This window comes from Anas platyrhynchos, chromosome 19, assembly GCF_047663525.1.
Source record: "Anas platyrhynchos isolate ZD024472 breed Pekin duck chromosome 19, IASCAAS_PekinDuck_T2T, whole genome shotgun sequence".
Taxonomy (NCBI): domain Eukaryota; kingdom Metazoa; phylum Chordata; class Aves; order Anseriformes; family Anatidae; genus Anas; species Anas platyrhynchos.
Genome location: NC_092605.1, coordinates 6,885,991 through 6,893,797, shown reverse-complemented (window position 1 = coordinate 6,893,797; position 7,807 = coordinate 6,885,991). Strand labels below are relative to the sequence as shown.

The 7,807-nt window shown below is 52.6% G+C and overlaps 1 long non-coding RNA gene across 1 annotated transcript; it reads left to right on the top strand.

The window, feature by feature from the left end:
• LOC110351457 (uncharacterized) lies at positions 1-7,394 on the top strand. Its single transcript, XR_002398938.4, has 3 exons — positions 1-512; positions 5,621-5,759; positions 6,642-7,394. It is a non-coding gene; the product is annotated as an uncharacterized lncRNA (long non-coding RNA).
• Positions 7,395-7,807: the final 413 nt, after the last annotated feature.

Below are 7,807 nucleotides of genomic sequence, written 5' to 3'. Positions count from 1 at the left end.
TGTGGCAAGCAGCTTTCGCATGCATGGGGATTTGCAAAGCCTCAAAGGGGCCCAGCTCGTAGGGAGGCTTTGAAGAGACAGCCGTGGCAGTTCCTAGGATGGATGGCTGAATCTCTGCTTGTTCAGGGCCATGAAGCACAGCAACGAGTACTCAGCTTGCTGTTAGTGATTGCTGCAGAGGGCTGGGGCAGCTGGGACCTCTTCATTTGTCTCCTTTCCCCAGCTGAAGCCCACTGCAACTGAGGCTGCTGTAGGAAACAGGTGCTATATAACCTGGCTCACAGCCCCCTTCCCAAGCTCTGCCCTAGGGGGTGGTGGTATGAGCTGCTGGGGGCTTTCCTAGGAGCTGTGTGGATGACCCTGGCCCCTGCATGGTGTCAGCTGGTCCTGACCTGTGCATGCTGCTGGATTTCTTGATTGTTTGGGGTCTCCAGCCAGCGAAGCCCCTGGGATGTGCTCCTCACCCCCATACTCTCAGTGCAGAGGCTGATGCAGTGCTCCCAGTGCCAAGGGTGAGGCTGCCAAGAGTGCTGATGGGGAGAGGAGCAGCATGTTGGTTTGTGCTAGCAGCAGGGCTGACTCAGGGCTTTCTCCCCATGGCTGGGAGCTGACTCAGCTGCTTTGCCCCTTTTTTTTTTTTTTTTTGGTTTCTCTGAGGGCTGGGGGCATCTCCTGGGGCCCCAGTGCTGCAGCAGGGGTGAGTGGTTAGTCCTTGTTGGGAGAGTCACATCTTGGGTGTCTTTGGGCACAAGCCAAGAAATTTGGTAAATGGTTCAGGGCTGCTTTTGGTCTGTGTTTTATGGTGTAGCTGGTGAGCCTGGACTAATTACTGGGGAAAATGTGTGCTGCAGTAGTACTGATTTCTACTGTGAAGTCCCGTCCCTCCCCGTGTGGGATGGTGATGGATCAGGGCTGCAGAGGCTCTGCCTTCCAGAGCATTGCTGGACTGTTTTTTTGTGGTATTACTCATGCGTATGTCAGAGCAAAGCTGCTCTGGAGGAGGCTGGGTGAGGTGCTGACCAGCTTGTGGGTTAAAAACCACCCTGGAGGTGGTCTCCTGCTGGGAATGGGGACAGGCTATGATGGGGGGGACACGGTGGGCTAGCTGCCCCTGTGATAGCTGAGCTTTGGCTCTGCCCTTTGCAGATCTTGGCTGTGTCATATAAAGCTCTGAGCTGCAGTGTGTGGAACATCTTGTGTGTCTAATTAGGACCCACTTGTGCCTCTAATCTGCTGGAGTCATCTCCTGGTGACGGCAGCGCGTGGGGTGCTGGGTGAGGCTGTGCCTCATCGCTTCGGGTGCCACCTCCAGGCCCTGTGGCAGTGCAGGCCTTGCAGGCAGCAGAGTGCCATGTGCTGGGCTGCTTCTGCAGCATTGTGCCCCCCTGTGGTGTTACAGAGCTCCATCTGTGGGGTAGGGAAGTTGGGACCCCCTCGGGACTGCCACCCACAGTGACCTGCTTCAGGAGGAGAGTGATTTCTTAGCTTGGAGCATGGGATATGCCAGGTGCCCCCATGGCCAGAGGGATGCTGACCTCGCCACCTCCACCACTAGGGGTTGTCCCCAGTGGTCTCTTTTGGGTAGGTGAGGCCATGGGAGTGCCATGGCCACCCCAGTGAGTGCTGTGCTGCTGGGGGAGCTGCCCCATCACCAACCAGTTTCTCCAGTTCCTTTGTGCCAAATCCAGTCTGTCAGGCTGGTTTATGCCTGTTTATTTGCCTGGAGAGGGGGAAAAAATAATAAAAGAAGGTCAGCAGTCTGTGGATGGAGGGGTGGGGGCCTCAGGCACCCAGGCTGGGCACTCCAGCTGAACTGGAGCCATCCCAAGCTGCCTTACACTGTGGTTTTAGGGAGGACAAGCATGGCCTCAGCCAAGACAAAGAAACCCATCTTTCATTCTGCTTTGGATGCTGGAGCTTCTTGGAGATGTGTCAGCGCTTCACAAGGGAGCTGCGTGTTGGACGGGGACACAAGATGTGGGATGCCTGTGTGTGGATGTGGTGACACATGGGGACAGGCAGGTCTCAGGGATGGCACGGGCAGGATTTGTGGTCCCGTCTCAGGCTGGCCTGCAGGCTCCCAGCAGCATGGTGTTACAGCCCTGGCTTGGGCCCGCCCTTGGATTCCTCTGCAGTAGGAGCAGACAGCCTGCATGCTTCTGTGCCATGAGTACAGGGAGGCCTCATCCATTAAAAATCAGCCCACGGAAGAATGATTTCAAAATCCACCCCAAATGCTCCTACTCTGAAATAGTTTTTCTTTAACTCTCCTAGGAATGTTTTGTTCTGTGGCTGCATTTTGCTGGCAGCCACAGCCCTGGCTCTGTGTCAGTGCCTGGGGAACGGGGACATCTTGGCCCCAAATGCTGGGCACGAGGGGTGGCTTTTGGCTGAGGAAGACCTGTGCCAGGCAGGCTGGCTGAAGTGCCAGTGACCTCATGGTCACCAGGGAGGGAGACAAGTCCCTGGCTGGCTGGGTTTGTCTGATTTGATCCCCATCTGCACGGAGAGGACACCAAGTGTCTTCTGCTGACTCACGGATGCCTCCTTACGCAAAGGGTGTAAATACCACAGAGGCAGCTCCCAGAAATGACTCTAGCACGGGTGCTGGCTGTGCTTAAGAGACCTTTAGACGTTGCCAAGTCTAAAACAAGACCTTGACGTTTCTTATTTTCTTTTCAACTGTTTCCGAAGACCCTTTGAGAGGAAGGGCTGAGCCCAGCCACATGTGCCCACCTCTGCAGCATTGCTCTCCCTCCCACTGCCATACCCTCCTTGTGCTGCCGTCTGCACTCTGCTTCCCCCTTCGTGACACGGGCCCATGAGTGAGCGGGCGATGCTGCTAGCAACCCCTGCGTAAGCAGCCTGGTTTTGGGGAACTGCTGCAGAGGCAGCAGAAGTGAAGCTGGGTGGAAAACCCCTCTGCTTGTTGAACTTCCAAAAACAACACAGCCTTAACTAAGCAGCTGAAATTAAACTTTTTCCCCTCTCAAAGGCATGGTTATCAGCGTATGTAACATCTGGAGATACTGGGGACAAATTTTAGCTGCTGTGACATTATATACCGGCTCTAGAGATGTTTGACTGCCATGATTTGCAGAGCTGTTGGGCAGCATTCCTTGTTGTCTTGTCTAATTTTTTCCCTTCTTTCCACGTCTGTAGGCTGGAATCAGCCTGGATCTGAACAGCCACACCTTGGGATGCTGCAGCTTACTCATGGCTTTTTGGGACTACCTTTGCCTTGTTTCCCCAAACTTTCAGGTTGACTTGGCCACTCTTGGAAGATGAGGCTGGGTTTGGGGACATGGGGGTGAGCACAACTCAGGGGTTTCACTTTTGCTTATAAGACAGCCCCTCCCAGGTCAGGTAATCTGATTCAGAAGGACCAGAGCGAGCCTGGGGAGTCTGCCTCGTGGCAACCTGAGCCTTGGCATTGTGGACATGTTTTGTGATGGGGTCACATCCGCCTTCTCCCCATGGGGAAAGGGAGAATCCTGGAGAATGCTCATGGAAACCAGGAGAGATGGAAATGTATGTTTTTTAAAAAAATAAACAGGCTTCACTCATTCAGAGGTAAGTGGAGCAGGGACAGGTGTGGGCACTCCATTACCCTGAGAGCCCTGCTACTGCTTGGGGTTATGGGGAGCAGTGAAGGGCCAGGCTGGTGGGGAGCAGAGCCCACAGCTCCTCAGTGCTGCCCAGGCTCAGAGTCGCTTGCTGGGGAAACAGCACAGTGGTGACTTGGGTCAGAATGGCACGAAATCTGGTGCTTAGGCACAAAATGGAGCCTGGGCTGCCCCTGGATGGCCCCTGAGTTGGAGACCTGCCGTGCTCGTGTCCCCGTGCAACATCTCTCTGAGTAAATCATGCGCATTGCAAACTGCTGCTGTTGTTTAGATGGATGTGAGATAGTTCAGCCTGGAGCTGTGTTCAGCCCTGTAAGTTTAACGCACACAAATGCTGCTGAAGAGTTAATGGGAAACAGAGTGCAGGAAAATAAAGAAAGACCTTTTGAGGTCTCAGCTGCTGAGGGTAATATTTGGGTTTGGTGACTGTCCGTATCTTAGAGATGGGAATGCAGCAAAGCTCTTTGAGTCCAGAGTATACATGGAGCCCGACAAGATTGTGGGCTAATATCAACAAACCTTTTGGAAAAGCAGATCCTGTCTGCTCCAGCAAAGCTGCAGTGTTATTTTTCTTTCAACAAATGTATTGAGACAATAATAATGCTGTGCAGATTGGTTGTCCCTGGCCTACATGATTTATTAGGAAACAGAAACAATTGCAGTTGCTGAAAAAAGCTTTGGACACGGATTTTTTTTTCTTCCTTTTATTTCCTCCCCCTTGAATTCCTCATGAACTAAAAAAGGCCACCTACTCTGGTCCCCAGGGAGGGGTTCCCTCCCTGCCTGCATTTCTTACTGGACCACCAACCCTGGGCTTGCAGCTTAAATACTTCAGTGCTGGGGAGGAGAGAGTGAAACCGCACTGGGGGAGAGGCAGGGAGGAGGTGACACAGCCCAGGACAACAACTCCCAAACAGAAGTAGGGCAGGTCTGGAGGAGAGACCTGCAGTCTGTTTCTAGCTCTCAGGGACAAGTTGCTTCCTCTCCCTGAGCCTCCCTTCTCTATTTATCCTGTTTATTTAGTGCAAAAGCCACTGGGAGTGGTGCTGCTTGCTGCAGGCTGAGCACTGCAAGGTCTTGAGCCTTGCTTGGTCCTGCAGGTGCAGAAGATCAGGAGCTGATGGAAATTGCTGTCCTTGGGTTGGAAAAGGCTTTTTCATTGTGGTGTATAGGAGTGATGGGGGAAGGCTGAACTTGGGGACTGGCTCTGCTCTACCTCAGAAACTGCAAAAGCTGTGAGCTACTTGCTTTAGAGTGTGCAGTATCATGTTATTGCTGTTCAGTGCCCCGGGCTGTCCAGTGCTGGCTCTGGCCATGTCTCCCTCACCTTGTGCTCTTGGTCCACCCTTTCCTACTCAGCCTTTTCTCATGAAGAGGTGGGGATGGACAATCTTTCCCCAGGTGGCTGGGTCTCCTCGGGACCACAGTGCTGGGACAATTCACCACCTGGGGTCAAAGGGTTTCCAAGCCTTTCCAGAGCGTGGGGCTTCCAGACCTTGCCTGTTGGTAGCTCCAGGAGATGTCCCATGGCCTTGACTGGGGGCTGCATCTGCCCTCTCTGTGCAGCGTGGTTATAGCAGCATCCTGCTGGGGGATGGAGCTGCCTGGGGAGTGGGGAGCTCGAAGGAGGAGGCTGGAGGACAGGACAGGGTGAAGGCTGCTCCTTTGCTACCAAAGCGTTGATGCACTTGAGGGATATCTGCTCAGGGTTTGCAAGCAGCTTCCCCAAACAGCCCATGGTGTGGAGGGTGGGTTGATCTCCATCATGCCAGCACATCATGGGGCTGAGCAAGCCTCATGTGGTCCCACTTGTCCCCACAGCACACAGCTTTGATAGCTTTTCTGAAAAGAAACCAATGGTTTTCATTAACAAAGCAAGTGACTGCCTTACAGCTCACTAAAGTCTCTGATCACTTTGAGGCAGTGGGACAAGGTGCTCTGGCAGTGAAACACTGTGAGGAAACTGATACCATCATGGTTTGCTTGGCTTTCAGAAATGACTGAGCAGATTTTCTCTGGTTTCCAGCTGACCACATGGCTCTGCTGATGACAGGGACAGGCTACACAGGTTTGAGGTAATGCAGCCCTGATCAGCCCTGAATCTACATCAAAAATTGGAGATAGATGCTGCAGGTAAAGGGAAAGGGAAAGCTGTATTGCCTGCACTCGGCTCTTGCTGTTATTAAATGGGGGATTTCTGGGAATCATCTCTGATTCATTCTCCAGCTGAAACACAAGTATTTTGCATTTGCCTGAAAGGATTAAACTTTTAAAGCTCCTGCCCTTCTTGCTGGCTGTTTTCCTCCAAGGGCTTAGTTAGCCATGGCTCCCAAATTTAAAGAAAAGGATGTTGGGGTGGTTTTCCTTTGTGATCATTCTGTTCTATGCCTGGAGTCAGCACAAGAAAGCTGCTCTGAGTCAGTGCATATCAGCTGTACTTGCTTATTGCAGGGGGCTACAGGAGGCCTGGGTAACTGCTGTATTTGGTTCCTTTTCTCCTGGGTTTCACTGACATTTCAGATAGTAAATGAGCAGTTCCTTTCCCCTACAGATGTTTTCTGTTGGACATAGTTGGGAAGAGACCTTGAATGCTAAATTCATATGCTTCACTTGTGGTTTTTCCAGGCTCAATTAAATTGGTGTGGGACACTGGGGAGGATACTGTGGCAGCACAGCCCTTGTCTCCCTGCTGGCAGGAGAGAGGGAGCACAGATCTTGGTGATCAGACACATGACGTTTGACTCCTGTAGCTGCAGGGTGCTGGGTCCCTGCCCTCCTTGCCCTGGCTCCTGTGACAGTGGCTGAAGCCCACAGCACTGGGGATCTGCCTGTGAGCATCCAGCTCACTTCTCACCCCCAGTGCTGGGAGAATTTCAGGCATAGGACCACATCATGGGAGTGAAAATGCTCACAGGAGCAAACCCTCCTCTGCTGGGTGGTGGGGATGGATGGGTGCTGGATAGCAGAGCTGCACAGCCCTGCTCCAGGACAGTCTGTTTCCTGCCTTGCTTGCAGGCACCAAATCCTCACATCTTCTGCTGAGACCTAAGGCTCTGCGTCACCTCCAGGGTTGGTGTGGAGTTAGACACCAACCAGCCCCACGCTTCGTGGGGAGGGAAGGGAGATCCAGCTCCTGTGCTGCCCCTGGAGAGCATCTCTTAATCGAGGCCTGCACACAAATGTGTGCTCACATGCTCACAAAGGCAGTGCTTGCCTGTGGCTGCACATTCACAGTGTGACAGGCCTTATAAGCCTCAAGCAATGTTATCTGGAAGTGGGAAGTGAATCAAATCAGGCCCTCTGGTGCAGAGCTGCTTTGCCTCTCAGACTGTGTATGCTGCAGCATGCTCCTGCTGTGGCTGCCTTCCCTGTGCTTCAGAACAGAACCACCTGTCCATCTGCAGATCACTTCAGCTTCTTACAACATCCTGAAATATTTTCTGTCTCTCAGACTCTTCCTGAGCTCCTGCAGTGTCTCCACTGAGCATCTGTGTGGAAGGAGATGCACAAGGTCTGAGCATCACTTACGTCTTTGGGAGAAGGGTTATATCAAAGTGGTGATGCTGACAGGTTGTTCCTGGCTCCATGGAGAAGATGCAGCACCTTCACTGGTGCTCAGCTGGAGACAGGAGCAACCAGAAGAGAGCTACAAAGCACAAATGGCCCATACATAGTCAAGGTGCTGCTGCGGTAAGGTCTTGTGGATTCTCCTCTTTTGTAACCTTTAAATACCAAAGTCATAAATAAAACCCAGCTGCAACTGAATAACATCTGGATGATGGTTTGCTCTGCCCTTGCTTTGGATGGGTACAGCAGAAATGGGGAGTAGCCATGAGGTGGCTGCAGTGACTTGGTGTTTTGCAGCCCAGATGCAGAAGCCCTGAGCTGACTGGTGTGCTCAGACCCACTCATACATATTTTTAATGGAAAATCAGTAACTTGCGGAAGTGCTGCTTGGCTCAGTGACCCAGGGTTATGGGGGCTGTAGAGTTTTGAGACCCTCAGCCAGACCTGTGGAGTCCTAAACCCCAGACTGGCCAGTGGGGAGACAAGAAGCTTTTGGAGCTCCTCAGCCCATCCAAGCTGCGAAGCGGGGTTGTGAACCTTGTTGTTCTCTGCGAGAATGTTGCTTTTACAATTAAAACCCACGCAAAGCCCCGGCCCTTGCTACTGCTTGTGTT